A 26,305-nucleotide genomic window follows, 5' to 3' on the forward strand; every position below is an offset into this window, starting at 1 on the left:
AAAATAAGAACTATAAAGAAAGGCTGTATAACTCAGCTTTTTCTGGCTAAAAAATTTATATACAAATTCACCTCTATAAATGAAAAGCTATAGAAGTAATAATTTTCATCCCTGATTGACTCCAATATTTTTGTCATTAATATGAGAAACAGCCAAACTAGACAAAAGAAAAGGACATTTTATTTTCACAGTGGAACTCGGGCACAATATTAAGATGTTCTGGGACTGTATGTATGCCAAAGTTTAGTCTTTTATTCAATAACTTACAAATTAAGTGTTTTAAAAATATGTCTTAAGGAAAATATTAAACAAATACAAATGTAGGCAGAATAGAATGATTCTGTGACCAGTCTTTAAACTGATTTTGAACTCACTGATTGAGTTATGGTATTTTAGAGAAAGAGTAAATAGTTACTGCTTTATATCCTTTCCATTCACATTTCTTCTGCTACATTATTAGAATTGAAGCTAAGTAAATGCCTTTTATGTAAAAGTAATAGTTGCTTGTTTAGAAAAAGCCAAGCAGTTCAAAAAGTATAAAGAAAACATGTTCTTTAAACCATATGAATTTTCACCACCTCCAAATTACTCTGGTTATTATTTGCTGAGCCCATTTCTTACAGTTCCTTACAGAGATCAGTAGGAAATGGAGCAAAAAGTATTATCCAAAACAGCATGGTACTGGTACAAAAACAGACACATAGACCAATGGAACAAGATAGAGATTCCAAAAATAAAGCCACACACCTATAACCACCTGATCTTCTACAAAGTTGACAATAACAAACAATAAGGAAAGGACTCCCTGTTCAATACATGATGCTGAGATAACTGGCTATCCATACGGGGAAGACTGAAACTAGGCCCCTTCTTTTCGCCATGTAGAAAAATTAACTAGATTGATTAATGACTTAAACGTAAAACTGCAAGCCATCAAAACTCTAGAAGAAAACCTAGGAAACACCATTCAGGCTATCAGCCTTGGCAAAAATTTATGACCTAGTCCTGAAAAGCAATTGCAACAAAAACAGAAATTGGCCTGGCATGGTGGCTCACGCCTGTAATCCCAGAACTTTGGGAGGCCGAGGCGGGCAGATCACGAAGTCAGGAGATCCAGACCCTCCTGGCTAACACGGTGAAACTCTGTCTCTACTAAAAATACAAAAAATTAGCCAGGCGTAGTGGCAGGCACCTGTAGTCCCAGCTACTCAGGAGGCTGAGGCAGGAGAATAGTGTGAACCCGGGAGGTGGAGCTTGCAGTGAGCCGAGATTGCACCACTGCACTCCAACCTGGGTGACAGAGCGAGACTCTATCTCAAAAAAAGCACAAACAAACAAACAAACAAAACAAAAAATTGACAAATGGGATCTAATTAAACTAAAGAGCTTCTGCAGAGCAAAAGAAACTATCAAGAGAGTAAACAGACAACCTACAGAATCAGAGAAAATGTTTACAAACATTTGTTTACATACAACAAAGGTCTAATATCCAGAATCTATAAGGAACTTAAATCAGAAAGCAAAAAACAAATAGCCCATTGAAAATGGGCAAAGAATGTGAACAGACTCTTTCCAAAACAAGACATACATGTGACCCACAAATATATGAAAAATTCTCATCACAATTAATTATTAGAGAAATGCACATAAAAACCACAATGAGATATCAATTAACCCCACTAAGAATGGCTATTATTAAAAAGTTGCTGGTGAGATGCTGGCGAGGTAACAGAGATGATGAAACACTTTATGCACTGCTTGTGGGAATGTCAATTAGTTCAGCCACTGTGGAAAGCAGTATAATTTTTCAAAGAACATAAAACTACCCTTCAACCCAGCAATCCCATTACTGGTTATATATATAAATCAGTCTACCAAAAAGACACATGCACTTGTATGTTGATCACAATGCTATTCACAGTAGCAAAGACATGAAATCAACTAAGATGCCCATCAACAATGGACTGGATAAAGAAAATGTGGTATATACACACCATGGAATAATATGCAGCCATAAAGAGAATGAAATCATGTCCTTTGCAGCAACATGGATGCAGCTGAAGGCCATTATCCTAAACAAACCCATGCAGGAAGAGAAAATCAGAAACCACATATTCTCACTTATAAGTGGGAGATAAACAAGAATACACATAAAGATGAAAATAATAGATCCTGGAGACTGCTTGAGTGTGGGGGGTGGGAGGAAACGTGGGTTTGAAGATTACCTTTCAGGTACTATTCTCACTACTTTGGTAACGGAATCATTCATCCATCAAGTCTCAGTGCAGACATGCAGTTTACCCATGTAACAAACCTGCATATATACCCCAGTACCTAAAATGAAAAAAAAAAATTGTAAAGTATTATCATGCTATATTTGCTGTTTAAAATAAAAATTGTGGAATCTAAATAAAGAAAAAAAAATTAAGTAAAACCGAAATAATGGTTTCTTCAAGAGATATTCAATCCCTTAAAAATCTTTACATTTTAATATAAAAGGATTTATACAAAATTACTTTTGTAATTTAAATTGTATCTATTTTTATTTTTGATTTGAAACTATAATTCTGTGCTTAAATTGATTCACTATTTACAGCCAGTCTTTTTACCATATCTTCTCCATATGTAAGTTTTTGGTTTTTCATTTTGAGACAGGGTCTCACTCAGTCACCCAGGCTGGAGAGCAGTGATGCAACAATGGCTCACTGCAGCCTTGAACTCCTGGGTTCAACCAATCCTCCAGCCTCAGCCTTTTAAGTAGCTAGGACTAAAGGCACACACCACCATGCCTGGCTAACTTAAAAAAAAAAAAAATTTATAGGGACAGAGTCTCATCATGTTGCCCAGGCTGGTCTCAAACTCCTGGGCCCAAGCTGTCCTCCTGCCTCAGCTGCCCAAAGCGCTGGAATTACAGTTGTGAGCCACCATGTCTGGCTCATAATTGAGTTTTTATTATGCTTCATCTCTTGTCTGACTGGTATCCATTCTACTAAAGAGTGCTTTGGTCCCTAAGTTGTTAACAAAGTTGCTGACTTCATGGAAATGTCTCGTGTTTTGTTTGAAGAGTAGATGGTATAAACTATTGGGCTACTCGTTCAGGACTTTTCAGATATTGTTTACTGTCTTCAGGAATTGAACATTGCCTTAGAGACATCTGTAGCCAACCCAATTTTCCCATTTGTACACTATTTGCCTTTCTTGTTCCGTACACATTGTCATAGTCAGTTTATGCTGCTGTAGCAAAAATACCACACAATGGTTGACTTAAACAACAGAGATTATTTCTCACCATCCGGAGTATAAAAAGTCCAAGATCAAGACACCAATAGATCCTGGTGGGTATCTAGTGAGGGCGCTTTTCCTGGTTGTTGATGGTCTTCTGTGACATTTTCACCTGTTATATTGCTTTATAATTTTAATTGCTCCATGTTTTCCATACTCTTTTTCAGAGACACTAGTTATGCATAGACAGGATCTCTTTTTCTTTCATACATATCAACTTTCAAGACATCATTGTTGTTTCCATTGATCGTTTTCTTCCTAATATGACTTTTATCTTTATCATAGTTTAGTTTTCTCTTATATTTCCTCTGAATCATGCTAGGTTATTTTTTTTTCTTCATACTTTGTTTTATAATTTCTTCTCTGAAGCCTTACATCTACCCTGAGATCTTTTCAGAGATCTTTTCTTTGAGACCTAACAGGTTGGATGTTTCTGTAATACAGGAATATTTATTGCAGTATTTGGTAGATGTGCTTACAGTTTGAAGTTGTGGAAACTTCCTTGTTTCATTGGAGGTAAAAACCTTTTTTGCTCTATTAGTTCTCAGTAGGAGTGGCTTCCTTTCCCTGGGAGTGACCAAATGCTTAGAACAAACTGATTGTAGGAACTAAGAACATGGGATCATTTTCCCAATTCTTCCAACTACCTCTGCCCAAGAAAATTTGGGGTATAGGAGGATAGAATCATTTGTCCTGATACCAGAGGTATGACTACAGGATAAAACACAATAAATATGGTTATAAAGAGCTTTTTCTCTGCCCATGTAAGAAGGGAAATTCGGAGTCAGGAACTTGACCATATGTCCAAAAGACTGGGCTGGTTTCGCCATGTTGCACTCTGTATAAAATAAACTTTTGTTATAGAGCTAAAATGTGAGCAACACACTTTGGAGATTCTAGTTCTGTTCAAACTTTTTTAAAGGTAGGTAGAAACCTAGCCACGTGTTTGCACCAGCAATAAGAATAAAGTCGTCCGGGCACAGTAGCTCACGCTTGTAATCCCAGCACTTTGGGAGGCCGAGGCAGGCAGATCACAAGGACAGGAGATTGAGACCCTCCTGGACAACATGGTGAAACCCTGTCTCTACTAAAAATAGAAAAATTAGCTGGGTGTGGTGGTGCATGGCTCTTATCCCAGCCACTCGAGAGGCTGAGGCAGGAGAATCACTTGAACTAGGGAGTCAGAGGTTGCAGTGAGCCGAGATCGTGCCACTGCACTCCAGTCTGGCGAGAGAGCAAGAATCTGTCTCAAAAAATAAATAAATAAATAAATAAAGTCTAGCTGGAAACATTGACCAGATTATACATTTCTCAAGGAACCATAGTTTATTTAAATAATAAGCTAACTTTATATTTTCAGTGCCTTACATGGTGTCTAGAAAATAGAAACTGCTTCATACTAACAAGAATAATAAACAATATGGCTAATAGGTCATTATTCTTCTTACTGCATACTGGTGCCAGATGCTATGCCAGTCACTTGATATGCATTATCACATTTTAATTCTCACACAAAATGAACAACTTATTTACTCTTCCTGATCTTCCTGATAAGGAAACTGAGCCTCAGAAAGGTAAATAACCAAAATTACACTACTATTTAATAGATATAGCCAAAATTGAACCAATGCTATCTCACTCTAGAGTGCATGTGTTTAACCACCATGAATGGAAAAAAGGAGGAATGGAAGGACAGAAGAAAGGAAGCTACAGTGAGAGTAATGATTGACATAAGAAAGGATTTTAAGGTTCTAAAGCATTGTAGTATGAAAAGAAGAAAGGTTGATCTTGGAGCAGCAATGGAAAAGCACAAATTTGCTATAGAGACTCTGGCACTAGGGGCACAGGGAGCATGAAGCACACGCAAAAAAGCCAACACACAAAAAAGTTGATTAGAAACCAATGCCAGCCTGCCAGTGGTGAGCAGGTAATTGTGGACATAGGCAGATTAGACAATGATACAGGGAGAATATTTGCCTCTAAATTGTTCGGTGTTTTTCTTAATCCCTGCCTTCCTAACTACCATTGGCTTTCCTTATCTTTTCTTTTCTTTTAAATATGTTAATAGGGACAGATCGAATGACTGATTGATTGACAGTTTTATCAAGATACAACTGATACAAGAAAAACCGCACATATTTCATGTATACAATATTATGAGTTTGGACATAGGAATGCATCTGTTTCCATTCACACAATCAAGGTAATAAATGAATCCATCACCTCCAAAAGTTTTCTCATGCCCCTGGGTTATTTTTGTTGTTGTTGTTGTTCGGGTTTTTTTCTTTACAGTAAATATACTTAACATGGGATCTACCCTCTAAACAAAACTTTTTTTTTTTTTTTTTGAGACGGAGTCTCACTCTGTCGCCCAGGCTGGAGTGCAGTGGCCGGATCTCAGCTCACTGCAAGCTCCGCCTCCCGGGTTCCCGCCATTCTCCTGCCTCAGCTTCCCAAGTAGCTGGGACTACAGGCGCCGCCACCACGCCCGGCTAATTTTTTGTATTTTTAGTAGAGACGGGGTTTCACAGCGTTAGCCAGGATGGTGTAGATTTCCTGACCTCGTGATCCGCCCACCTCAGCCTCCCAAAGTGCTGGGATTACAGGCGTGAACCACTGCGCCCGGCCTGAACAAACCTTTTAAGTCCATGATGCAGTATGGTGAAGTATACTTCAAGATTGTTCAGCAGACCTCTAGAACTTACCCATCTTGAATATCTGAAACTTTACACCTCTTGAGCAATTCTCCATCTTTCCCTCCCATCAGTCCCTGGCACCTACCATTCTACTCTCTGCTTCTATGAGTTGAACTGTTTTAGGCCACATGAAATGAGATATACACATACAATGGGATGTTATGTGGTCTTAATAAGAAAGGAATTCCTATCATGTGTGACAACATGGATGAATCTGCAAGGCACTGGCTAGTGAAACAAGCCAGTCTCAGAAGGACCAATCATTTTATTGAACACCTGGAGAAAGCGTAAACATGGGAAGAATACAATGGTACTCCATATGGACCAAAATAACTCTTGGGAACTCAGTCACCTTGACTCAACAAGAATAACTAGCTGCAGCAGCCCTGAAGTTGTTGGGATGCAAGTTTGATGAGAAGGATGATCAAAGACCCCATAGTCTGTTCCTCATTTAATTTTCTGTATAGCTTTAAATTGGGATACAAATGGACAACTGTGTGTCTGTATACGTGTCTGCAAAACCACAAAATACTCAGTCTACACTAGGAAAACATAAGCCAACAATACTTAATATCCTCTAGCCTCGATGCTAATATTACTTACAAAAAGGAAGTATTCTGTGGGTCTGGAAGTGAGATCCTAGCTAAGGGAAAATAAGTTCATTGAACTTATTTGAGTCAACGTAGTGTGCTCCAGGTCTGGCTTTTCTTTCCTCAGTAGAGCTGAGTGACGTGACCCTTCTTGGCTTCAGTTGCTCACCATTTTTTTAGAGCAGTTCTATGTTTGCTGCACTGAGTCTAAAACCTGTATAAAATAAATCACATTGCAGACACTCCTCAGAGTCCAGATGCACCGGACTATTGCATTAAGCAACTGAAGAATCTTCCAAGTTCCAGATCTTCTGAGTTCCAGATTCTCCTTCTCATGTCCCCTGCTGTGAGGCTGGTCCTACTCAGACCTTACTTGCTGTGCTTTCTAATTCTAGTCTGCCTCTACCGCAATTCCACTGTCTATTTTCATGTAATATAATTTGATTCTTGGGAGACAAGGCCTGAGATAGCTCATTGACACTCATAGCTAGTTGCCATTTCTGTATTCCGCATATCAAAAAGTGCTCTTATTTCCAGTTCTTCAGGATCTTCTTAAAGGATCAATTTCTTTATTTTTCTCATTCCTGTGCTTATTCTCGTATATATAGGCTTATCCCAACTACCATAATAACAACTTGTCACACCTTTCCTTTTTTATGTCAGGCAGAAATGATCTCTTAACCCACACCACCACCACATACCCACCTCCTATATTTTCTTTTACAAACATCTGTATTCATATTGAGCTTACATATGATAGAATTTTTGACAATCAAAGCCCAAAAGGCATATTTACACAACAAATGAGTTATCAATGAAATATACACTATTACTCCTAATTACTACTACTTCCATGTCCCGGGGACAATGCCAATATTTATCTGAGCTCATGTCTTACAGTTTAAACTGTTTTATCTTTCACCAGATCCTCTTCCCTGTCCCATATATGATCAGCAAAAGTATGTGATTCTTAAGTGATTCTCAAATGCAGCCAACCTGAGGTGAAAGAATAAGAGGCATCAGTGTCTCCTAAATAAATAGGGACTTGAGATTTAAAGACGAAAAAACGTAGTATGACTTGTTGAAAGTAAAAGAAAATTGAGGAAGTTTTGAAAATGGGTATTTTAAGAGGTATTGAAATAAAAATCCACAAAATCTTTGATCTATCCAGCCTTCCTCCAGCAATAAGTTTTTTAGAAATACTTGTGTGATTGCACAAGTAAGAGCATACATAAGCAAGGGTATTAATTGGAGCTTTATGTTAGTGACATTTGAAGGTAACAAATACCTATCCTTTGGGGAATAATCAAATAAACTGGGATATACCTAAAGAAAAGTAGATCTCCATGTACATGTAAAAGTGATCCATGAAGCAATGTTGAAATTTTTTTAGAGCAAGTTTCAAACATTGAGTGGAGACATAATCCCATTTTTTATAATTCATGCTTCATACCCAGGAAGGTGCCTATGCTTTTAAATTATTCAATAGGGATGAAGATGTTTTATAAATGTAAAAGATTCTTAAAATTCATTGTAGGCTTAATGGTTTGAGCATTTCAACTGTCAAAGTACTTGCTCAGATTCTGAAGGTTACTCTTGAAAATGTTAATGGTAGTTATTCCAGGGAAGTGGGAGATCGGAGAAGGATGGTAATAAGACATGATTTTTATTTTTAAAACTAGTCATCAAATGTATTTAATTTATAAGGAATACTATACAAACAACAACAACAACAACAACAACCTCTGAACAGTGTTAGCTACACTATCTCTTCTGTTGAGGAACCAGGCAATGTATTTTCTCTTATCTCTTCCCACCTTGCAGACTCTTTTTTTCCTTCTGTGACTTGTGAAAATATACCTTAAAAAGCACATACATAGCATATAGCTTAGGTGTTATTGGATTGGAATTTGAATTCTAATTAAAGTTATGCATTTGACAAATTACAGGAGGAATAACGTATTTGAGTTCTTTGTAGTTGCTGTTCACATGTTGAATGGTGATGTGTAGGACATGCGAAACCAGCAGACTTATGATAGCAATAACTTAGACTCAAGCTTTGCTTGGCCCCAGAAGAGGTGATGTTATCCATTTCAGTTAGAGTTTATCCACATGGTTTAACAACCCCATGTAAAACCATTTCTATGAAGAGCAGCTGTTTCTTCCTATCTGCCTTTCCCCTGTTGTCCCTAAAAATGTTTTCATATATGCTTTGGTCCCTGTGCTTTGATATCATCAATGATGGACAAAGGTGTCTTACAAATATGAAAGACAATTTTCAAAAAGTTATTTTAAGGCTTAATATTTTGAACATGACTTAAACTGTAGATGCTTAGTATTTTCAGTGGCTTAATGTAATAAAACCCACCTGTTATTTTTGGCTGCTTTATTTGGACCATCTGCTCCACAAAAAAATGAAAAGCTCAACAGTGGATGGAGAATTGTCTACTCTTCATGTGTCAATAATTTATTTGTTCTCTCTATCCAAGCCTCCAGGTCATTGCAAAACTGTTTATTCATTTTCCAACGAAAGGGAAAGCCAATATTTGGCATTTGGCTTTATTAAAAATCATCACAGGGAATTATATTTTTGAAAATTCATAATTTCCTATTTTTCTCTATGTTAGAATAGCTTGCCAGTTGCATTTATTTTAAGGACACTGATTCTTTGTTCTTTCTGTGGCAGGTTGGGTATCAGCTGGAGAGGTATTTTTGGCGATGGTTAACCCAATCATGCATCATTCATGTTCAGGTAGCTATGTGAGCATCACATAGTCTTGTTCCTAAATGAAGATGGAGTTTCCACTAGAGATGAGAATTACAAAGGTCAAATACTTTGGTCGCCAACTACTTTTATTTGAGTGAAATGACTTTGCAATCCTATCCTAATCTCTTGGCAGCTTAGGACACAGAGAATCACCTCTTAGTTTACTGTAGTTTATGATCATGACTTTGTTCTTGCCAGGGTTCATTCTTACACCTTTGATCATCTCTAACAATAATAACAGCAACAATAGTAACAGCTAGTTTTTACTGATTGATGACTAGGTTCTAAATATCATACTAAAGACACCACTTATGTACTGCTCATCTTTTTATGTAGTGCTTCCTTTTTTTCTCTCATCTTACGTTTTCTCTAAATCTTTTGCACCTTTTCTTCTTTTCCTTATTTAGTTGTTTCCTCCACACAACTGTGGACCTTACTTACGTTTCAAACTGCCACCTCTTTTTAGATGGTGGTTAACTTCACTTCTAGCTACTGAACTTAAACCTGATTTCCAGTTTCTTGTTTCTAGCTCCCTGTGGCATGATTTAGGATGACCTGAGAGAAACAAGGCCTAATGGTTTTTAAGTGCCTACTAGTGTTGGGCATTTTATGTGTTAGTTTGTTTAATAAACATAAACAACTTTATTCTCATTTTAGATTTGGGAAAATTTAAGTATAAATAATTTAATAATTTTCCTGAGATCACTGTTGGTTGTGAAGAAGCAAGCTGGGATTAAAACTCAAGTACAGTTCTAAACTCCATAACTTTTATAGCATTTCATGTGCGTTTCAAATGTAACACTTTCTTCACATCATTGACTAACTACACTTTCTAAGCATTTCAGGATATCCATGCATTGCAAAATATTATTTTTAATGTTTCTCTGTTTATCTCATCTCCACCCACCTCCTTTGACCCTCATCCAAGTATTCAGTAACCTCACCCTTACGTCATCCCAGCGATCTCTCTCCTTACTCTTCATTTCCAACTTTTCCTGCATAAAACTACCCAATCCATTTTCCTGAGGCTCTGTTTTCCTACAGTCATTTCTTCACTATAGAACCTACAATATCGCCCATAATCTACCCATCAAAGCCAAATTATAGATTCAGAATTTTTCTTCAACTTGCTCTAAGCTATTTGTCCAAAGCGTTTGCTATTTTCTTAATTCACTTCACTCGCAGCAATTGTTTCACTGGGTTCTTCACACTCTGCTCTTTGCCACTCCTTTCCTACTTCCAGGAATCCTTTCCTTCTCTTTTTGGCCAACCCAATCTTACTCTGGTTCAAACGTTCCAATGACTTTTTTCTTCCAAGAAAGTCATTTTGCTTGTCTACAGCCCACTAGCATCTCCTCTCCTCTGACTTCCTGCAGTGTCTGCAGATGCGCTATGCATTTATCTGTTGCCTTATTTTTGCCTTTCATCATTCGAATGTCCCGGTATTATAAATAAACTTTTGAGGACAGAGGTCCTTTGTGCTACTCTTTAGAGCTTGGCATATAGAAGGCACTTGTGGTGTCCTCAATACACTGTGACTGACATAAGCTGTGTACTTAGAAGGGACCACCATCCTGCCATACAGAGCCCATAGCCTCCCTGAAAATCTTGACTATAACCTGCTTGCCCCACAGGTAGATGAGACACCCCATCGTTGCTATTATCTATGCCTAATAGGAAACAACAAACACAGTTTATTTAGCTCTTACCTAGGTTTCATATCTAATACAGTCATGTACAAAAAAAGAATTGGACTTATATGCTACCATTCTTCAGAATCTTCATATAATAATTGAAAATGTAATGCCTATTGTTTGCAGTCATGGGGGAGAGAGAACGCGATGAGGTGAACAATAGTGTATCACTAGGTTTCTTACGTGTCGTCACAATTCTCTCTTCTTTCCAAAGGGCATGCTTACAAGGTAGTATTTGAAGGATATATAAAGCACTCTCTGTCTCTGAAATGGGATCTATTATGAAACGGGTTGGAAAGATTCTAAAGAGCAGAAACGGTATGATTTACTCAAGTTCTTCTTCGGCTGAATCCAATACGTGAACTATTTTAAAGATAGTGCCCTCTGCAGAGATGTTTATTTATCATCAGACCCTGATGAAGATGGATAATGTGACAATAAATATGGTAAATGGCTGGAAACCCAGAGTTCGGACATCCTGATGGCTCTTGAGTAGTAATCTGGGCAACTCAACTCAGTGTAATATGAGACCAAAGATCAGGGTCTCTGATGAGATTCAGCTTCTCAGCAAGAGGATGCATTGTATGTAGGAAGCACTGTTTTACCTTTCCAATATTTTAAAACACATTGGCATCATCAGTGGAAGGCCATTTAAAGGTCTATAGAATTCCAATAGAAAAATCAATGACTAGTATAAGATAATACTAAGGTCACATAAAAATGGACATTAAATGGTCAGATAATTCCCAGAGATTTGCTGTGTGATTTCCAATGGGGCATCTAACAGAAGAGTGATTAAGTAGAATTTTAAATGCTCAGCAATACCTCTGCTTTGTTTGCAAATTAAAATTAGAATTTGATTTTAAATAGAATTTTAAACAAATTTTATATATTCTTATTTACTTTTAGAGAAAGGGTCTTGCCCTGCCACCCAGGCTGGCGTGCACTGGCGTGATCATAGTTCACTATAACCTTGAACTCCTGAGCTCAAGTGATCCTCTCACCCCAGCCTCCTGAATAGCTGGAGGTGAGAGGACACATGCCTGTAGATCCTGCCTGTAGACCCAGGGTGTGGTGACACATGCCTGTATACCCAGCTATTCAGGAGGCTGAGGTGAGAGGATCACTTGAGCTCAGGAGTTCAAGGTTATAGTGAACTATGATCACGCCAGTGCACACCAGCTTGGGTGACAGAGCAAGACCCTTTCTTTAAAAGTAAATAAAAATATATAAAATTTTAAAAAATAAAGTTGAATCTACATTTTGGTATGCCAAAACATAACCTAAATTGTATGATGATCTAGAAACACAGTGATACAAAATACACCCGACAACAAATGGCAAAAATTATCGCTTTTGGTATTTTATCTTATTTAATCCACTGACCAATTCTGTGACATAGGTATTTGTATCCCCATTTTACAGGTAAGTATATTAAACCTTGGAAAGATTAAATAACTTGCTCAAGGTAAAAACTACAAAGAGGAAAAGCTAGGACTCAGAGCTAATTCACTTCCCTCACTTCGCTATTTGAAGTTTCGAGAAATCCTGGAGTAAATAAATCCATTCCACATTGTTTAGACCAAGGTTTTCCACACTCCTTTAACGAAAAAAATATTGTTTTTCATAGAATAGTTTCTAAAAGCTCAGGTCACTAATGTTCTGTAGCACATACTTTGGAGAGTTCTACACTGGGAAGATGAGTAGTTTGGGATATCACATCTCACTACATTGAAACCACTGTCTAAGCAGTTGATTACAATTCAGTGTGTGGTCAAGCATGAACACACAAGTCAAAATGCATTCCTTGGTGCGACAGGTTTAAAAGAGGATCAAATCTAGTTTAGCTTCTAAATCAGAAGTGCACAGAGCTGTTTGGCTAAAAGTAACTCTTAGGAAGTATCAACCAAGTCAACAAATCAGTTGTTGGTCTCATTTGAGATTCTGATCAAATCAAACAAGATAAATTGTGAGTGAAACCTTTCTTCTTCAAGGTTGCTCTAGATTTAAAGCAGATGCAATCATTAACTTTTTCAACATAAGTATTTGCAAAAACTTTTTCAATATAAGTATTTGAAAAAAAAAAAAAGTATCAACGGTACTGCACCTCCCCCAGCTGGAAACCACAGCTCTGAATCATTTCTCCTGGAAAACCCATATGGAAGGGAAAACCCTCCTGGAAGCTGGCTGACAGCTTCTTATTTCTATTGAAACCTGTGAGTCAGGAGGCCAAGAAAGTTCCCTGTAAACAATTTCATGCAGCCATTTAGATATAGTTACAATGAAACAGCTAGTTTTACATGGCCTTAACGATTAGCCATTATATTTCAAACTTTTAAAATTAAAAAATGAGTGCTTCTTTTCCTACTTTTGGCTCCGCTCCATTCCTGCCCCGTGAGTAGGAGGAGTAAGAATTGGAAAGAGGGGTAGAAATTAGGTAAGGTGTGATTATGAATATTATTGCTATTTTAAAATGGTCATTTTATATTTTGATGCAATGGCATGACAAATGCCCTGCAAATCAAAATTTCCTTGAATAAAAAGTCAAATTAATCAACATAACTTGACCACCTTAGGGAAATGCCTAGGTCTTATCTGTTTAATGTTCCAATAACCTAGCACAGTTCTTCACATTATATAAAATCAATTAAAAGAAAGAAAACACTGCCATAACCAATAAAATCAAACCCTAACCTTGAAAGCTGGCCATGGAAAAATACTTTCCATTTGAAGGGGGAAATCCACTCTTCTATCCCCAGCTCTAATCCTCTGACTACACCTTTCCCTTGAGGACCCCTTATTTTTCCTGCCATCAACACTTTCTTGGCCTCTGGGGACATTTCTTCTTTATCATCCAATATACCTTTTCGTAGCAAAATTGAAAAGAGGTTACATATTTAAATAAGACTTTTATTTAAAGCCTATTGATAAGAAAATGGAGAGACCCAGAGATGAATGTATAACTAGATACAAATCATTTTCATTTGGGGAATACTTTAAGATATATTCTGCTTAGCTCTTAACCTGCTTCTATAATATAAAAGTCATCTTTCTTCACTATGACAAACGAAAATCCTCTATATCTAGATTCCTTAAGACCTAAGGAAAATAAAATTCTCTTTCTTAACTAGGACCTGCTTGACCCTGTTTATTTTTTTATAGCTGTTAGAAATATTACTTCATTTCCCAAAGACCTAGAAGAGTACACCATACACAGCAAGTACTCAATCTGGGGGCTGGCTGACTCAGAAAATCCTTGGGTTAAACCACAAAAACCTGAAGGCAGCAACTTAGCTGAAAACAGTGAATTCAACCTGGAGTTTGATTTTGAGGAATGCTGGCTCCTGGTCAGCCTGCAGCAAGGGTGTCTACCTAAGTATTTCCACCTCCTGTTAACTGGTTTCTATCCACTTTCCTGAGAAGCTCCCTACCTGCAGGTTGGCAGATTCTGAATGTGAGGATGTTTTCACAACATTTAAGACTCCTGGGGGTCATTTGCAAAGGTGATTTGACAGAAAATGTCAATTAACAATTTATGGGAAGATCTATTTCCTGTAATTGATAATTTTAAGGAAATTCTTTGCTTTAGGTTATAGTCTCCATAGATCTAACTTACAAGAGTATCATGTTTTTACAAAAAGTCAACATAGTAATAGCAGAGATGAACTATTTTATATGATTCATTCTTTCCACATATTAAAAAGACTGTTTTGAAGTAATTACTCCCCTTGAACTGTGACTTTTCAATTCTTTATAGGAATTAACATTTAAAAATATATACAGACAATTGAGAAATTTTTCTATAATGAGAATGCATACCTATATGTATGCATATAATGCAGATATGGAATTAAGGTGAAGAACCATTATAGTAGGTGGTGACAAAGCTATTTGCCAAAATTTGTTCCATACCATAACTTCCTTTTTAGAATATTTATATGTTTGATGTGTTTAATTAACGATAGCCCTTTGAGATTCAAAAATACGTTTTTGCAAAATTCTGAGGATTTGGGGATCAAAGGAAAGCAGTTTTTTGGATGAAAAAGTGAAGTTTCTTCAAGGAGGAGTCTCACTGGTAGTTAAGTAACTCTGCCAAGGTCAACGTCAACTTCAGTTACTGGTTACATATTTTACAGTAAACACTGACTGCCTAAGTTAACCTTGCCTGTGATGGTTAAATGGAGGTCCTCAATTGTCCCCTCTCCTGGTTCGTTTGGTAGAGGTAACAAGAGAGAAGGCTGTGCATGCATTCTGGTTCATTTCCCTTTCATCTCTCTCAAGCATTTTATTCCCTGTTTTAGTCTTATGTTGGAAAACTGAGAGTCCATCAAAATCATATCTGCGAGCTGTTGCCATGAAGCCTCAGATTCCACCTTTCCGTTCCTGTTTCATTCATTCCGGCTTTCGGGTAAGGAAGTTTCTTCCTGGGCTATACCCATGGGGCTATTCTTTCATTTTTTAAACTCAGTACTACTCTTCATGTATTGATTTAGCCTGCATATAACACAAGCAACTTTAAAGTGGGTGCAAATGTTCTCAGGCCACCAAAGATCCACTCTCTGATCCTGCGCAGGTCTAGAGGACTTGTCAAGGCTTGACTGGTCATTTCTCTTTCCCAAATCCAGTTCCCTCAGGCTAGAGCAGCTGGAAGACCTCCTTATTTGTATAGCCATCCCATGCTGAAGAGTTGTAAATCAGATGTTTCTTTAGAAGTTGCCTTGGATTCCACAGCAGGAGTCTAGGATCACGGTGTTTCTGGTGTGTCTGCAGAGAAAGAGTCTGAGTGCTGAACAGGAGGTGATAAGCCCGGTTATCGCTGGAGAAGGTGGAAGAATGGATGTTGGCTATGCTTCTCTCCCTTTCGGTAACTCCCAAGAGATATGTATGTCCTTGCAGCTTAGTATCTGACCAGGTTATATTTCAGGGATAACTAATAGATCATGCTCAACTTATTTTGAAGATGTCTTTGTTACAAATCACTGGCTTACTAGACGGTTCTTTAGTTTCTTTTTGCTGATTTCTAGTCTCTTCTCTGCGTCAGGTCTCCTGGTGTCCTAGTGCACAGACTTCAGGCTCCTGAACTACAGAGTCCTGCCCTCTCCACTCCCTTCCTTTCTCTTTTGCTCCCTTTTTCTAGATAGAAATCTTATGTTCTCTCTGTGGATTCCTGGGTTCCAATCTTCCATGGTAGTCTAGGGGGTAAAGAGATCCTTCTACCACCATTCCAGTAGTACTACGGCACTGTTGCTCAGCATAGTGATTCTGTTTGCAGGCTGACATTTACTGGAGAGGACCTTCATGCCACAGGCTCACTACAATGAACACTTCTACCTAACTGCTGGCTCTTTTGGGTTACCTTTAAAAAGGGCATTTTCTCAGCTTGAAGGTGTTACCATGGTCACTGGAATGGAGGTTGACAGAACCATAGTTCCAATCACTATGGGTATAGGTTCAAGTTAAGCACTTCATTACAATGTGGATATTTGACTTTTCTGTAAACAGCATAGCCCAAGAATGCCATGTTATATGCCCATTTTTTAAGCTGTTTTATGATTGCACTATCTTAGTTTTCCATCACTCATCGAGTATTTCTTTGTCTGTGTGGATCACAGAATTGACACCTTACGAAAAGATTTTAAAAGGGAAAAATTACATATACTCTCTCTATATATGGATTGCAGAAAGACTGACATCTTGTGCAAAACATACCAAAGTAAACACGGTCTGTAAAGAATTTTTCATCATATATAGAGAGAAAAATAGAAAGTGATCAATAAGGCTCTGTAGTTATTGACCTGTGAACACATGGCTAAAGAAAATGCTTTTCTGATAAATCTAGAAAAAGAGCCAAACACCACAAATGAAAAGTCTAACAAAATAACCCACTGAGTTCCACTCACATGTCTGAGGTGCTCAGAGGTGAGGAGGTAGCATGGGCCACGGGTGTGCTGGCAGCCTGACTTCCCCATCGTGTTCATGCTTCCTAACTCGATCATTCTTCTAGCCAGAATCGGTTTTCACTGCAGGAGCCTGCCTATTTTACAAATGGTTGAGATATTTTGCTGCCATCTTCAGAAGCACTGAAACCTCAGCCCTAGGGAGAACCCAAAGGAGTGGCCACTGCCTGAGCTCATGGATAACTGGAAGCATTCCCTGCAAATGCTTTGAGCTCTCTCTCTCGGAGCAGGTTACAAAGGTTTTGCTCCCTAGGAACCAAAGTGTTTTTCCTCCCTCACTTTCCCACGAAAACCAGTTCTGAAGATCCAGCTCAGGATTGCCTTGAACTTGGCAGAGGGTGTGAGAAATGTATTAAATGCTTTCTCTTTAGGTTCTGTAATGGACTCAATATAATTGACAAGACATTTTTTGTCCGGAAGGAACATTCAAGTTGCCATATGTTTATCTTATCAATTGTCTCTTGGAGTTATTAGTGATTAAATGTTCTATGTATTTGCAGTTGTGTGGTGGAGGGAGGGGTTAGTCTTAAACATTACTGATGAAAGCTGCCTGTTTCCCACTAAATAACGGGTATGACTTAGAAAAGCAGAAAATGACTAAATTCTGAGGTGCTACTGAGAATAAGGAAAAAACATGTGCCAACAATTAGTCCTTAAAGGCTTCCTAGAGGCAATGAGTTCTGAATGAGGTTTAAAAAAAAATAATTGATACTTTTGCTTAAAGGTATAGGCCATTACAGTACATGCAGCAGACCAGTCTAAACACTGTTGGGTAGAAATTGCATAGAAATATAAATATACCTTTTCAATCTTAGTCTTAAAATTGATTTCCAACTGTTGTTAAATCATTAGTTGTATTAGCATAGGACTGAATGAGCTATTAGCAGGAATGCATAAATTGCAAATTAAAAGACAAGAAAGTTCTAAAATTGGCAATGTCTTCTTTCTGATTAAATACCTGTGTTATGATTTTAGAACAGGAAGAATAATGCAACATTTGATTTAATGCAAATGATTTCTTTGAAATGGAACTAGCATTTGATATGAAATAGACATTTATAATGAGAGACAAAATAGCATAATGTAGTGATTTAGAAAAGTAAAAGATTTTATATCAAACTGTCTTGTCATTTAATCTAACAAATCCATACAAAGTCCTTAACATAGAAGAAAAACAGGCAGGTCTTGGGACAGTATATAATCTTGTTCTAGATAATAATACACTGTGTGAGTTATAAACAACTTGACTCAGTCTATCAAAAATACCCTATATATGCATAAGACACATCATTGAATAACTGTTATCTGATACAGTTTATTTTTAAGTCAAGTATCTGCTTAAAACAGCGCTGAATTCACCCTAGAGCACATGGTCTTCATCTCATTCTTAAATATTCTATTAAGTATGATCTAGAATTTGTTGTGAAATGAAATGTCCCAGTGACCATTCACTGCATTCCGAATAAAATCCAAAGGCCTTATCCTGCCTTTCAAAAGTCTTCCCAATGTATGACTTATTTAAAGATTAGCTTCATTTCCCATCACAAGCAGAAAGACCCCAGTATTCAATTAGACAAGCTGGCCTCACACCGTCCAACCTGGAACATGCCAGCCCTGGCTCAGCTTGTTACGTCTGCTTAGCCAGCTGTACCCTTGCTCTTCAGTCTCTGCCTCTGAAAAGTTTCCCCATCACTCATGATCAAACTCAAATTCCATCTGCTCTAAATAGCCTTTACAGGCCTTCTCCCTTTTCTCCTCTTCCCCTAGCAGATTGTTAGTTACTCTGTGCAATAACCAACACATCCCGTCAGGCTCCAGGTGCTATGGATTTCACCTCTCAAGACAAAGAATAGTCGCTGGCACATAGTAGGCATTCACTTAATATTTGTTCACTGACTAGCTCAATGCTTCTTAAATTATGCTTTCTTCTCCAAAACTGCCCCCACTGATAGTCAGGTCTCCATCTTCTTTGATCTACTCACAGAACCAGTAACCTAACAGACCAGTTGGCCTTCAATCTTGTCTTCTACCACACTGGTGTCAGAATGATCTCCCCAGAACAAGAACTTGAACATGTCACACTAGTTTAAAAACTGCAGTCATCTCTCTCACTCAGAGGCTGAATTCCATAGACTTTATATGACATACGAAGCCCCCATGATTTGTTCCCCCCTTCTCCAGCCACTTGTCTACAACTTCCTGTTATATGCTTTAGGCCTCAGCAGCACTAAGGATTTTTATCTTACATAAGTGATGAATTACTGAAGTCCTATGTAATTCAAAACTGTTATGCAAAAATTAAAATTTTCCCATGTGGAAAAAAATCTAACCTTGGTGGGGCATTTTGAAGCAGGTGGTTTTTTGCCATTATAAGTTATTTTTCTTTTCACATTCTTTGACCTAGCATTGCATCTATTATCATTTCATAACATACATGCTCTTATATTTACAAAAGAACAAAGGAGAGGTTTTTTTTTGTTTTTTTTTTTTTAACTTCGTCGTGTTATTTTATTGCATTTAAATCCTGTTTCAAAGTTATCGATTTTCAGGCATTATCTCGGGCCTGAATTTTAGCCTTACCCCTAGCAGCACTATTTAATGAGGACTTCAATTTTATTGTTAAAATACATAAGGAAATACTTTAAATTCTAGAATGGCGAATGCTAAAGTTACATGATGAAAGTCACTGAAAGCGTTACGGAAGTGTGAATGCAGGTAAACATCCTGTGATCAGACACAGGGTGGAAGTTATTTCTGTTTACTAGCTAAAGTGACCACATGGCGATAATGGAAACTATCAGCTCGTCAGCATTGAAATGAATCATTTAAGTTTAGGGAATTTTTTTACTTTTCAAATTTTGTACATAAGGTCATACTTCATTAATACTTTGGTGTTTTACTATTTTTAATTTACATGATTGCGGTTATGTAAAATAAAACTGCATTGCATCTACAGTTCCCCAAACATACGCAACAGTTTCTTGCCCTGATGCTGTTCCCTATTGCCTGGGCTCTCATCCCAAACTCCTTTCCCGTTACATCTCCTCCACATTTCTTTATCTGATTCATTCTATCACTGGAATCAGTTATCACCTCCCTGCTGTATCCATTAGTTGTTTTTATACTTTGTTTCCCTGTGCATAGCTCTGTCATTGACTTCACACTTATCCTGGAATGACGACAGTTTATTAACTCATTCTTCTGGTCTCAGGAGTCAGTACAGTGCTTGGCACACATGTGTTTAAATACTATTTGAAACTAATGAAGTTTCATTTGTGCTTGAATGTCTAGTTACTCAAGAACTGGAATTTCTGGAGAAGAGGAACTGGTGTACAACCCTGAGCATATACTATGAAGCTTTATACTTAATTTATGCCCTAACTATAGATGGTTTTAGAATTGAGTTAAATACTGTCTCTTATAAGAATTGCTGCAATATCTCTATAGGTACATTATAATGATGAGATAACACTGATTTCTAATGTTTTCTGTGAACCCTGAAAATCTGAGACAGGTTTCATATAATTTAGAAAGTTTATTTTGCCAAAGTTGAGGATTTGCGCTCTTTGACACAGCTTCACGGCGTCCTGATGACATGGGCCAAAGGTAGTCAGAGCACAGTTTGGTTTTATACGTTCTAGGGAGACATGAGACATCAATCAACATATGCAAGATAAACATTGGTTTGGTCTGTAAAGGTGGGACAGCTTGAAGCAAAGGTGGGAAGACTCGAAATGGGGAGCAGGTTTCCAAGTCATTGGTAGATAACAGACAAATGGTTGCATTCTTTTGAGTTTCTGCTTAGCCTCTCCAAAGGAGTCAATGAGATATGCATTGATCTCAGTGAGCAGAGGGGTGCCTTTGAATAGAATGGGAGGCAAGCTGACACTAGGCAGTTCCCAACTTGACTTTTCTCTTTAGCGTAATGATTTGGGGGCCCAAGATTTATTTTCCTTTCACACTTCTTTCTGCCTTTTTTATAAACACATTTTTTTACTCCTTTCTCTCTGCACATTGACCATTTCACCATATTTTTCCCGTTTGCCTTTCAAAGCTGCACCCAAAAGTATGTTCAAACAATTTTCAAAAGTTGTAGGCGTTCAGTTATAAAGGCACGTCCCAAGGCACTGCCGTTCTTTCCGAGCTTGGTCATGCCACCTTCCTTGTTGAACTGTGAGACCCTGCTTCTAAATCATTGATTTTATTTTCTTTCCTGGAATCAGGTATCAGTCGATGAACTTGCACTTTGCCCTTTACCTTTTCTATTTCTTTAAAGAAGTTCATATAAACCTCTTCAATTATGTACTACAATTTCTTATTCAATTCCATCCACAATTTCTTATTTAATTCCATGCTATACAGCTTCTTTATATTCTTTATAGCTTTCACCTCTGAACTGCACTTTGTGTTTTATAGAATCTAAGGCACTGTCTCTTAAACTTAAGGGTACTTAAGATTCACAGGGGAGAATTTGATAAGATGTACCGAGAAGCAGTGTTATGACTTGGTAAGTTTGGGGTGATGTCCAGAAATTTTTATCTTAACAAATGAAGCAGAAGATTCTGATGCTGGTCTCTGTAATCTCTGAGCTTTGCTCAGAGACTCTCCTCTCTAGGTTTCTTAGCAGGCTTGACCTCGGCTCTTCATTGTTTCTGAGCTATGGTACTTCTTTGTTTTTTGAGGTTCATTATTTATCTTTCAACTTTTCTGCGTTTTTTCTTAACTATGTCTGAAGTTGGAAATGCCTATCTTAAAATATTTATTTGTGTTCTTTTGTTCGAGAATTATCTCTATATTATTGCTTGATAGTCACTAATATTTTGAAAGTGACTTGATTAATATCTTTATGTTATTTTGTATGCCATCCTGTTCTCTAAATACATGGGTCATATCACAACCAAATTTTTCAGCTTTTAAGAAAATGAATTTGAGGTAACTTTGTGATCACAAAATGTGGCAACTTTTTATTTACAGGTTGCAAATTTCAAGTTTCCTCCCATGTGTAAATCTCCTAGTTTCTCCAGGTCATTTCCCTTCATTAAATTGTATTCAGAACCATAAGTATGTACATACAAATAAGTGCCTCTCAATCATGATAAATTTATAGGCTAGATATAAATATTTGTCTTCAAAGAGTACATTGTCCCAGTTGGTGACTCTGCTATTGTAAATTCTGTTTATTCAACATATTTGCCTCTATTTCCTTCTTTCTTTTCTTTCCGTCCTTCTTCCTTTTCTTCCTTTCTTTCCTCTTTTCTCCTTCCTTCCTTCCTTCCCTCCTTCCTTCCTTCCTTCCTTTCTTCCTTCCCTCCCTCCATCTTTCCCTCTCTCCCTACCTCCTTCTCTCCCTCCCTCTCTCCTTCCTTCTCTCTCTCTCTCTCTCTCTCTCTCATTCTTTTGACAGGCTCTGGCTCTGTTGCCCAGGCTGGAATGCAGTGGTGCAATCATAGTTCACTGCCGCTTCGAAACCTGGGCTCAGACAATCCTCATGCCTCAGCCTCCCAACACCTGACTAATTTTTTTTGGTTTTTGTAGAGACAAGGTCTTATTATATTGCCCAGACTGGTCTCTAACTCCTGACCTCAAGTAATCTTCCTGCCTCAGCCTCCCAAAGTGCTGGGATTATAGGTGTGAGCTGCCATACCTGGCCAACATTTTTGTTTTTATATTAAGAAAAATAGTTAAAGACTTCTTTTTAATTTATTGGGGAAGTTGGTCAGGGAATAGGCAGTAAATACAATTGTGTTCTGAATTGATATCCCTGATCTTATATCATCCAACACAGACCTACATTTTGCCTTCCTTTTCTCTTCTAGAAGCTATTGTAACCTATTATTAGCATAGATACCATGACTTCCCTATTTATTCCTTATTTCAATTGTTCTGTCCCATGTTTTGTAACATACACTCAATTTTTTTGCACTTTTTCATGACAGTGAGTGTGCATAATTCCAATTGTACAGAAACCATTTTCTGTCTTTTTTCTCTAAACCATAAACCTGTTTCTGAATTAATTTTATTACTACTTGACAAACTTTCCTTACCCTGAGTATAGCTTGGAAAGAGAACTTTAAGAGGCACATACATCAGGAAGTGTTCAAAGCTACTCTACATTTATTTTATTATTAAGATTTTCCATACACATGTTCCAAATACCTAAAAACTATTTTATTTAAATCAGTGATATTTAATCATATGTGTGTTGCCCCAAGTAATTTCCCCTTCTATAAAGGAATCCAGCAAGTAAAACGTTTCACTTTCTTTGATAAAATGTATGTCTCTGCCTCTATGTGCTTCTTTATAGTTGCAAATGCCCTTGACCTATTCAGCCTTGCTTGATTACCTGAGTAATATTGCTGCCAGAATATTTTTTAAATGTAAAACTTTTAGGTTAAGTATTATGCAATGGGTTTCAAAATAGAGTATTTTTCTACAGAGCTTTTGGTTAAAATAGAAGAATATCTCGAGATCCTAATCCAAATTCAAAGAGGCATAATTTTAATCATAATGATTAAAGTGAGAACCAAGAGAATGGCTGTTTACATAGATACGTGAATGGCTTATTCATGGTCCGCTCTGTCACTTAAAAGTTTCTAGACATCTCTAGGCCTCAGTTTCTTCTTTGGTAGAACAGGAGAATTGGAATTATTAACCATTGGTTGTCAAATGTAGATATCACCGAAGTGATTCTCAAGTCCTACTCCAAAATCTATGTTATAGGCTGAATCATATCCCCCCAAAAGTATGTTGAAATACTAACCCTCAGTACCTGACCCTGTGAGCTTATTTGAAAATAGAGTCTTTGCAGATGAGTTAAGATGAGATTATTCTGGAGTAGAGTGAGCTCTTAGCCCAATGTAACCGTTATCCTTATAAGAAGAGAAGAAGAAACACAGAGACACACACAGAAGGGAAGAGGCCGTATGAAGACTGAAGCAGAGTTTCGAGCAATGCAGTTGCAAGCCAAGAAATGTCAAAGATTGCTGGTCATCACCAGAAACTATGAAAAAGCAAGGAAGGATCCCATACAGGATTCAGAGACAACATGGCCCTGTGGATACCTTGGTTTCAGGCTGCTGACCTCCAGAACTATGAGAAAATAATTTCTGTTTGTTTGTTTTAAGCCACCTAGCTTATGGTACTTTATTATGGCAGCCCCAGAAGTTAACATAACAGCTAACTCAGAATGTTGAGGAATGTGATTAGAGAATCTGTATTTTAAAGACTCTACCCTTCCTGGTGATTCTGCTATGAGTAAAATTTGGTACCAACGTGTAGGTGATCTCTGAGGTTCTGTCTAGATCTCAGATTCTGTGATTCAGGAATACAACGGTAGGAAAAAAAATGTGTATATATATCAATGATGAAGTAAGATTGAAAAGGATTAGCATTTCACAACAATGTCAAAGGTTTCCCTCCTACTTATTTATGATAATGAAGCCCTAAATCATGCTATTCTATAGTCGCTACCCTAGAAGTACAAGGCACTTGAAGGTCAATTCAATTTCATCTTGACAAATGCATATATTTAAACTTATTTTCTCTCGGAGATATGATGCTTATTCAGTTTTCAGTTGGTAAGTGTTGGGGTACTGTTTGTGATAGATTTGCCTCATAATGGGTAATACATCTTCTATGTCTGAACATCCAGTTCTCCCACAATTGTCTGTGATGATTGATATTAAACTATCATTTCTTGGTCTGTGGCACCAAGTGCAAACTTATCTTTCATACTGCCAACTGCAGATGCTCCTCTCTGCTGCTTGGGTCTGCCCTTGAGACACCGTAATGGGTGGTGTAAAGTGCTGCAGCAGCATCAGGGATTTGCACTGTGCCCAGAGCTGACAGAGTGCCCTGAGTGATGGTGCAGGCTTCCTGAACACACTGGCAGAGCCTCCATCTCTAACTGCACCAGACAACAATGACCTCTAACTCCACAATTCATCTTGTTCATCATCATTCTTGGAAGCCATTCTTCTGCATTTTTATCTTTATTCTGTGTCTTTGCTATGGACTACCAATGGGAATCCTATAGAAAATGCAGTTCTATGAGGAGAGATATGCACAGGAAGAAAAGAACAATTCTTCAGCATTTTCCTCGCCTATAGAATATTATCAAATGAAACAGGATTAGCAATTAGCCCAACGTGATTGGGCACTTGGGAAACAGAAAGAGAAGGTGTTTTTGCAGAACCCTGTTTATTGAAGTGGTTTACAACACACTCGGTGGGTGCCATTTGACTTCTGTCTTCTTCATAAACACACAAACACACACATATATTTATATATATTTGTGTCTAGGCTTATTATCCACAACCTTGAATGATCTATCAAAAATTTTCAGATGAGAGTTCACCATCATGGTTGCTTAAAAACTGTTCTTTCTCGGCCGGGCGCGGTGGCTCAAGCCTGTAATCCCAGCACTTTGGGAGGCCAAGACGGGCGGATCACGAGGTCAGGAGATCGAGACCATCCTGGCTAATACGGTGAAACCCCGTCTCTACTAAAAAATACAAAAAAACCAGCCGGGCGAGGTGGCGGGCGCCTGTAGTCCCAGCTACTTGGGAGGCTGAGGCAGGAGAATGGTGTAAACCCGGGGGGCGGAGCTTGCAGTGAGCTGAGATCCGGCCATTGCACTCCAGCCTGGGCGACAGAGCAAGACTCCGTCTCAAAAAAAAACAAAAAACAAAAAACTATTCTTTCTCAATCTCTTGCCTCACAAATGAATAAACTTGCTTATTTTTAGATCATCGCAGCAAATAAATTATCTTCTATCTCTCCTACTGGAATTGACAATATTAGTGTGTAGAAGGTATTCATTATGATATTAAAATGATCGCTTTATGAGTAGGTTACCTGCAGTATATTGTAGGGTCTCCAAGATTAGGGCCCAAGTTTAAACCTATATTTGTACCCCCATTCCTTGGCTTTGTACCTGCCACATAATAGGAACTCAATAAAAAATTTCTTTGCACTGGAATTGTCTCCTTATAAAGCTTAGCTATTCTGGCTTCTCACAATAGAGTGAAGAAGAAGCATACAAAATCATGTGCCGAGATGGCACTCAATCCAAAATAGATGGGAAACAGTTTTCAGATGGGGATCAAATCATGCATAATGCTGGTGCGTATGACTGATAGATTATAGATACACTATGAAAGTTCTGGTGAGCTAAGGCTAAGAAGAAAGGAGTAAGGTTTAAGTTGTTTCTAAGCATATGTAGAGGCATAGAACTAAGTGGGGGAAAGTCTAAAATAAAAGGGAATGCACAGAAACCTCAAGTCTGAGCAGATCCATAAGCTGGAATTTAAGGTAGATA

The sequence above is a fragment of the Trachypithecus francoisi genome, unplaced genomic scaffold (assembly GCF_009764315.1).
Source record: "Trachypithecus francoisi isolate TF-2019V2 unplaced genomic scaffold, Tfra_2.0 Lachesis_group19, whole genome shotgun sequence".
Taxonomy (NCBI): domain Eukaryota; kingdom Metazoa; phylum Chordata; class Mammalia; order Primates; family Cercopithecidae; genus Trachypithecus; species Trachypithecus francoisi.